The sequence below is a fragment of the Brassica oleracea genome, chromosome C7, assembly GCF_000695525.1.
Source record: "Brassica oleracea var. oleracea cultivar TO1000 chromosome C7, BOL, whole genome shotgun sequence".
NCBI lineage: Eukaryota > Viridiplantae > Streptophyta > Magnoliopsida > Brassicales > Brassicaceae > Brassica > Brassica oleracea.
This window is the reverse complement of record NC_027754.1, coordinates 33,536,549-33,543,949: the sequence shown is the minus strand read 5'-3', so window position 1 is coordinate 33,543,949 and position 7,401 is coordinate 33,536,549. Positions and strand designations below refer to the sequence as shown.

Below are 7,401 nucleotides of genomic sequence, written 5' to 3'. Positions count from 1 at the left end.
AATAAGATCTTTAAAATTCCAAAAAATTGAAAAAATAGAGAATTTTTTTACAAAATTAATTTTGAAATTAAAATAGAAAATAAAATTTTATTTTTCTTTTTAAAAAATAAAAACTCTTCCAAAATTTTCTAAAAACTTAAAAAGATCTTTAAAATTCCAAAAAATTGAAAAAATAGAGAATTTTTTTACAAAATTAATTTTGAAATTAAAATAGAAAATAAAATTTTATTTTTCTTTTTAAAAAATAAAAACTCTTCCAAAATTTTCTAAAAACTTAAAAAGATCTTTAAAATTCCAAAAAATTGAAAAAATAGAGAATTTTTTTACAAAATTAATTTTGAAATTAAAATAGAAAATAAAATTTTATTTTCTATTTTAATTTCAAAATTAATTTTGTAAAAAAATTCTCTATTTTTTCAATTTTTTGGAATTTTAAAGATCTTATTAAGTTTTTAGAGAATTTTTTATATTTAATATGTACCAAATAAAAGTGAACATGTTAGTAAGTACTTTGAAAGTTCCAGTAGTCCAGTGGTAAAATACCTTGCCATTTGACCAACCAACCTGGGTTTGAATCCAGGGGTCTACATAATTTTAATTTCAAATCATGTAAAACGACATCGTTTCATCTCATTTGAAAACGACGTCGTTTCACTAAACGCAAACAATAAACGACGTCAAATATTTCTGTTAAATTTGTTGACGGTGTGCTAAATTGGCAAGTCAGCAAAAACATTGTTAATTAATTCTAAAATCAATGAAAGTTTGGTGTTTTTTTGGTCAATCCAAAAGTTCATGTGTCTTCTGGCAATTCGTGCAAAGTTTTTTTTGGCCGAATTCTCGTTTTTCAGCCAAATTTTAAGCTGGATCTAAGACTTATTTAGATACACGTGGAAATCATGCAAAGGCATACAGATTTCTAATCCCAGGTTATGCCACACGCTAAAAGTAACTTTCCAGTCTGATTCTTTGTTGAGATCAATATTATATGCACTTACTTTACTTAGTTTTATTTGTATGTATTGTGAATTTTTTAAAACTTATAATTTATTCAGAAATAAAAAAATGTAAAACTAAAGTAATAAAATGACAAAATAGTTCAACGGGAATAAAACTTATGTAAAAAGATTAAAGTAATGAGATTCGGGGGCGTGTTTGTTTTGGTATGAATGTCATTGGTTCGAAGCCTATCCTAGTCGGTTTTTTTTTTTGGGTAAAACTATCCTAGTCGGTTACAAAATTGTTATTCAACATTGTCATTTGGCTTCTAGTGTGATTCCAAGCTGTGATTTTCAAACTGTACAATAGTTTTTAATTTGTAACATAAACAGAATTTCCATTTAATATATATTTTATAATTTCTCTAAAATATATCTCTTTATATTAAATATATTTACTTTAATATTAAAATTATGGCTTTTTTTAAAAAAAAAATATTTGTTTACATCAGTTGAACAATTTTTGAATATATTCCCGCCAAAATATTTATGGTAATAAAAAGTTACTATATATTATTATATCATATATAGAATTCCAATATATGGTTTTATAAGACATAAACTTATCCATCAAAATAATAGATTTTAAAAAAAAATCAATATGATAATAAATAAATATTATCAGCCAAAAATATATTTGAATAATGATTTCATATAAATTTTAGTTTTTTTAAAAATTATTTTTGACTTAGTAGTCAATGTTTTAGAGTTAAATATTGTGGGACCTACCTTATTTACATAGAACAATCAATGATCACACACCTTATTTTAGACACATTGCAACAATACCAAAAGTATGATCACACAACTAGGAGAAAAGATGATGCTTTACATGTTCAACACGTGTCTAAACATGCTTGAAAGTATTATGCAACATTACTAAGTTACAAAACTACCTTATATCTACTACATGATAAATTGTAATGACTATTCTACCCTTAAACTACCAAATTTCATTTAAAAATAATTAATTTTCTTAAAAACAAGTTATTAAAAGCTAGATCTTTACCTCACCACTCTTTACAGCTACTCTTATTTATAAACTCTACTAGTAGCTTTGTTTCTCCCATCTATTCATCTTCCTTGATTACATCATCAATCTTGAATTTCAATTCAATTAACCATTAGTTTCTTTGACATGTATCTTTTATATGCAATGCTCTTCAAAGTCATGGCTTTTACAACCTCATTTCTTCTTTAAGTTTAAGTGCAATTAGTTACTTCATATTCTGTTTGTTGTTTGTTTTCTTAACTTCTTCTTAGTCATCGTATGGAAATTGAGTCAATGATCAAAATGCATTACCCGTTCCTCGCAGCTGTTCTCTACGATGACAATCTCCCCTTAGAATATCAATCTCTTACCGGTGATGTTTCATGTGTACAAAACATGCATCATAAACCTTTTCAGGTTAAAAGAGTAAGCTCACAAAATTACGATGAGTAGCAGGAGACAGAGCATAGGGCCCGACGCCGGCGGCCAGAGGCCTCCCCGGCGTCGAGAGAGATGATGTTTGTCGGCTACTCATCGTCTTCAGATCGCTCACCACCATGTTCTAATCGTTTCCGCCGCTCGTTTCTTCGTTTCGGAGTCTGGGACGCCGGATCCGTGACCTTCTGGGGGTCTCCCCGCTTCTCCATCATGCCGGTCAGCTTAAATCACCCCCAAACCTTTAGATCTACGCCTCTTCGACAGTGTCCTCAGCCATTCCCACCTTCTCTACCACATCTAGTGCCCGGTCGCGGTAATCCATACCCTTGTGTATGTGGGGTTCCACTGTTTTCCAAGGATTCAGTACCGATATCTTGCTACCTGATAAGGACGAGCCACTTCCGAACCTCTCCCACCAGATCCAGCTTGACAAACGCAGAAGTTGACGGTCCTCTCCGGGATTCCGAGGAGATCCACTGTGCCGCTCTTTCTCTCTGTCTGTTTGTAAGGCCCATCTTCTCCGGTGTTCCAAGCTCGCCGCTTGCTGAAGCGCACCATCCCTGGCTAGACGGCCGAGTATCCATCGCCGCCGGAGTTTCCATCCCTGACGTCTGTATCCACTCCTTCCCGTCACTCAATCAATCGTCCTGGGTTGGGCCAAGGGTGATCACTAATTGGGCCTGGATTGCTAATCTCCCTTATTGTTATAGCCCACAAACCAGTTACACAAAACCAAGAAATACGGTACTGCTTTTGAAGGTACCGACTGTACTGATTTTATTGAAAACTGTGGTTTTGGTATTGACTTGTTTGATAAGGATTTCCGGTGGGTTCACCGGGGCCTTACTTTTGCGTATAATGGCATATTATCTTGTTAAGAAGAGTTTATCGGTGGATTCACCGAGACAGTTTCCATTTCAATCTTCCTCGTCTTTTGAAGAGAGGACTTTTCCACCATACCTTCTTCCCATGGATGAAGATGATTTCTCGGCTTCGCTGCCGAGCTTCGGCTTCAGCTTTATCACCGGTTTGTTATCTTGCGTAGCGGTCTGTACAGGGCCAGAAGATGCAACCGAGATTACCATGTGTTGTCTCGCAGGTGAGGGTTGTCCCTCCACGTCACATTATGTGACTAAGTCTCAGCTGTCCGACTCTGTCGGGTATGCTCCATCGACGCATCCAAGCTTTGTCTTGAATTCGCTGTCATCTTGCTTTGAAGATCTATCTTTCTTAATTTGGTATGTTATTGTATCTTATGTTTTTTATCAAAGAGGATGGATAATTCCCTCTAGTATTTGTATTCAAGAAAGTTGATGAATGAAAGTTAGTTGTGTTTCAAAAAAAAAAAAAACCTTTTCAGGTTAATCTCGATAGGTCACATCTCACATCCATTATAAACCTCAGTCCTGATCTTTATCATAAGAGTCTAACATCAAAAATCTCAAACACTACTTCTGATCATATTCCAAATCTAAATGTTCCCCCATATCACTTTGATATATTTAAAGGCATCACTCCTTCTCCATGCATTGAAGCTTTTGAGGTATACCTTCATGGCATATCCATTAACCCATATCTCTTTCATATGGCCTATAACACATCGTCACCACCCAAGGATTTACCCAACATTTTACATGCCCAACGTGAAATTACGATGTGGGGAAATGATAACCCCCAAGGAATCATCTTTGGGTACGAGCCAATATTCAATCTAGCCATGGCTGACTCAAATCTATACAATGCGTCAAAACCAATATGTATCTTGAACCCAAACGAAGATGATGTCATGAATCAAAGTCAAAATAATCAAATATTGATCAAGACCGATCAAATCAAGAAGAATAAGAGATTCCAAATGAGAAGATGATGCAAACCCGTGAAAAAAGCTAGCATCATCAAAGGGCAATGGACTTCTGGTGAAGATAGGTAAATATTAAACCTTTGTTTATGTAATTCTAGCTTGTAAGATATAGATATATATATATATATATATATATATATATATATATTATCTTATTATTATAATTATGTTGATTTAATATATAAGATTTTTGATGATTCTACCCAATTTTGGTTACTGGTACAATTAGTGGAGCACCATGGAACTAAAAAATGGTCTCATATTGCCAAAATGCTACCAGGACGAGTTGGAAGCAGTGTAGGGAAAGGTGGCATAATCATCTACGTCCTGATATCAAGGTTACCTTCTTCTTAGATTTTTAATAATATACATCAATCTACAAATCATGTGGTATCATTGTGTATATGATGTTTAATGTGTGGTTAACCATATATTTACATGTCACTATATCTCTTATCCATGACACACATTTATATTTTCATTATGCCATTCAGATTACTCAAATTGACAACGTATCATAGTACATATATTACCATGTCTTAAGAAAGTATTTTATGGTTTACATATAAAGTGATATCTTGTTATGTATATACATCACAGCGGCAATACACACATATGCCCATATATTAACATAAATTTATCTTATATAATTGGCTAGTGCAAAATATATCCAATTGAATTTGTTTAATATTTGACTATTTTATGATGGTATATCATGCATTAATACTTTGAATTTTTTTTTTTTTTTTGTATATACATATACGTCTATGAAATTTATTTAAAGCATTTTATCTTCTTGTTGTAGACAAATATTTCTTAATTGGTAAGCCTTCAATCTAAATTGATTTTCACTTATATTCTCTCATTAAAACTCACAAACCTAGACAAAATTTTCAAAATATATATCAAAGCATAAGACTTTATATATTACAGAAAGACGGTTGGAGTGAAGAAGAGGATATGATACTTATTGCTGCCCACAAAGAGATTGGGAACAAATGGGCTGAGATAGCTCGGAAACTCCCTGGACGTACTGAAAATACAATCAAGAACCATTGGAATGCGACTAAACGCCGACAACAATCAAGGAGGTCTAAGGGAAAAGACGAAACTTCCCTTGCAATATGTAGCAGCACTCTTTAAAACTACATTACGTTTGTTACCTACAATGATGATACTCTAAGGACCAATGCAACCTTTGACGCAAATGCAAACATAAAAGTTAGTCCAAAAAATATGAGAGGTAAAGGTAAAGTTGTGATTATTGCCGCTTCGGACTATGACAAGAGCAATGACTGTAAGTATATCATTGATGGTGTGATGAACTTGGGTTTAGATTATAGTATTGTAGGCTGAATGATTCATTAGATAACTTACGTACAGTATTTATAGTGATACATAGCTAACCTAGCTATTACATATTGACAAATATAACTTTATTAGGCATACACTCTACACTCTCCCTCAAAATGGAGGGAGTTTGCTCACACCAATCTTGTCCATAAGTTCTTTGAATCTTGCTCGTGGTAACGGCTTCGTAAGGGCATCGGCAAGTTGATCTTTAGTGGAGACATGCGAAACGCGGAGAGTGCCAGACTGAACATTGCCACGAACAAAATGGAAATCAAGTGCTAGATGCTTCATCCTAGAGTGGAACACAGGGTTGGCGCTAAGATACGTCGCGCCCACATTATCACAATATATAGTCGGAGTGTTGGTGAGAGTAACTCCAAGCTCAGTAAGGAGAGAACAAACCCAACGCAGCTCAGCTGCTGTGTTTGCCACCGATCGATACTCCGCTTCTATGGAGGAACGCGCGACTCCAGTCTGCTTGCGAGAAGACTATGCTATCGGCATCAGCTGTTACATCTACCTCTGGTTCGACGTGTAGGCCGGGAAGTGGTTTAACCGCCGAGTTTGATGAATCGATGACAGATAGTTGGATGGTAATGCATGGATGCGATGAAGTTATGATGAACGAGATTGCTTTGCTAGAGTTGATTTCTCATGGTCGACTAATTAGACTACAATATAACGTATCCAAACTTTATTATATCTATATGTATAATATGCTATATGAAATTAAGTTTGTGCATTTTAATGGAAGAACTGAACATGTAATATATATTGTGGTCTAATGAATGTTTTTATGTTCAGTTTCGTAGATTCTTAATCTTTTGTTCAACAAAGATTATACATATTTTTTTATTCAAAAAAAAAAAAGATTATACATATTTTATAGAGGAATAAAATTTCCAAACAATACGACGCTGAATTATTAGAGAATCTCATTTATTGATTTCCAATTTCAAATCTCTTTAAAATAAAAAATAACAATTGTATTAAATAAATGAGTATTTCTTTTTTGTCACAAAATAAATGAGTATTTAAAACGTTAAAATACTCATATAGATTATATCAAAATAATTTAAAAGTACTAGCTTTGGACTGTGCTTCTAAAGTGCGTTATTATTTTTATATAAAATTATAATTCAGTAAAACATATATATATATATATATATATTTTTAAAAAATTTATTATTTTTTGACCCAAAAAAAAATTATTATTGTTTTTTGGAATGATTTAAAATATGTTGATAATTTTATTTAACTAAAGAAGTGTGTATATATATATATGTATATATATAGTTTACTAAATTTTAACACCTTTTAAAGATGAAATACACTTTTAATTTATTTTATGTGTTTTTCTATTTTGTTAGAAAATTAAAATATATTTATGACAATTAAAATTAAAGATGTTTTCCATTTTGGCGTACATGAAATTTTTTGATCTGTTTTATAGATTTAATCGTTTTTATAAATTTTAGCGAGGTGAAACTATTTGATCTGTTTTATTAATTTAATCAGTTTTATAAATTTTATTATTATTTTTGAAGATTACCTTTTTGAATTCAAAAGTTTTCATATTTAAAAAAAAAAAATTGAAATTCAAAATTTATTTTTGAAAATATTTTAAAATATTTTATTTAAATTTTTAGTATTTATTTATTTTAAAAAATCCAAAATTCTACCTTTCAAATGAAACATTTTGGTCAAGGATTATCATAGTGAATTTCTCTAGATATTATTAGTTAGTTAAAGTTTCTATT

At 32.0% G+C, this 7,401-nt stretch overlaps 1 pseudogene; it reads left to right on the top strand.

The window, feature by feature from the left end:
- Nucleotides 1–2,268: 2,268 nt before the first annotated feature.
- Nucleotides 2,269–6,401, top strand: LOC106303136 (annotated as a pseudogene).
- The last annotated feature ends 1,000 nt before the right edge of the window (nt 6,402–7,401 follow it).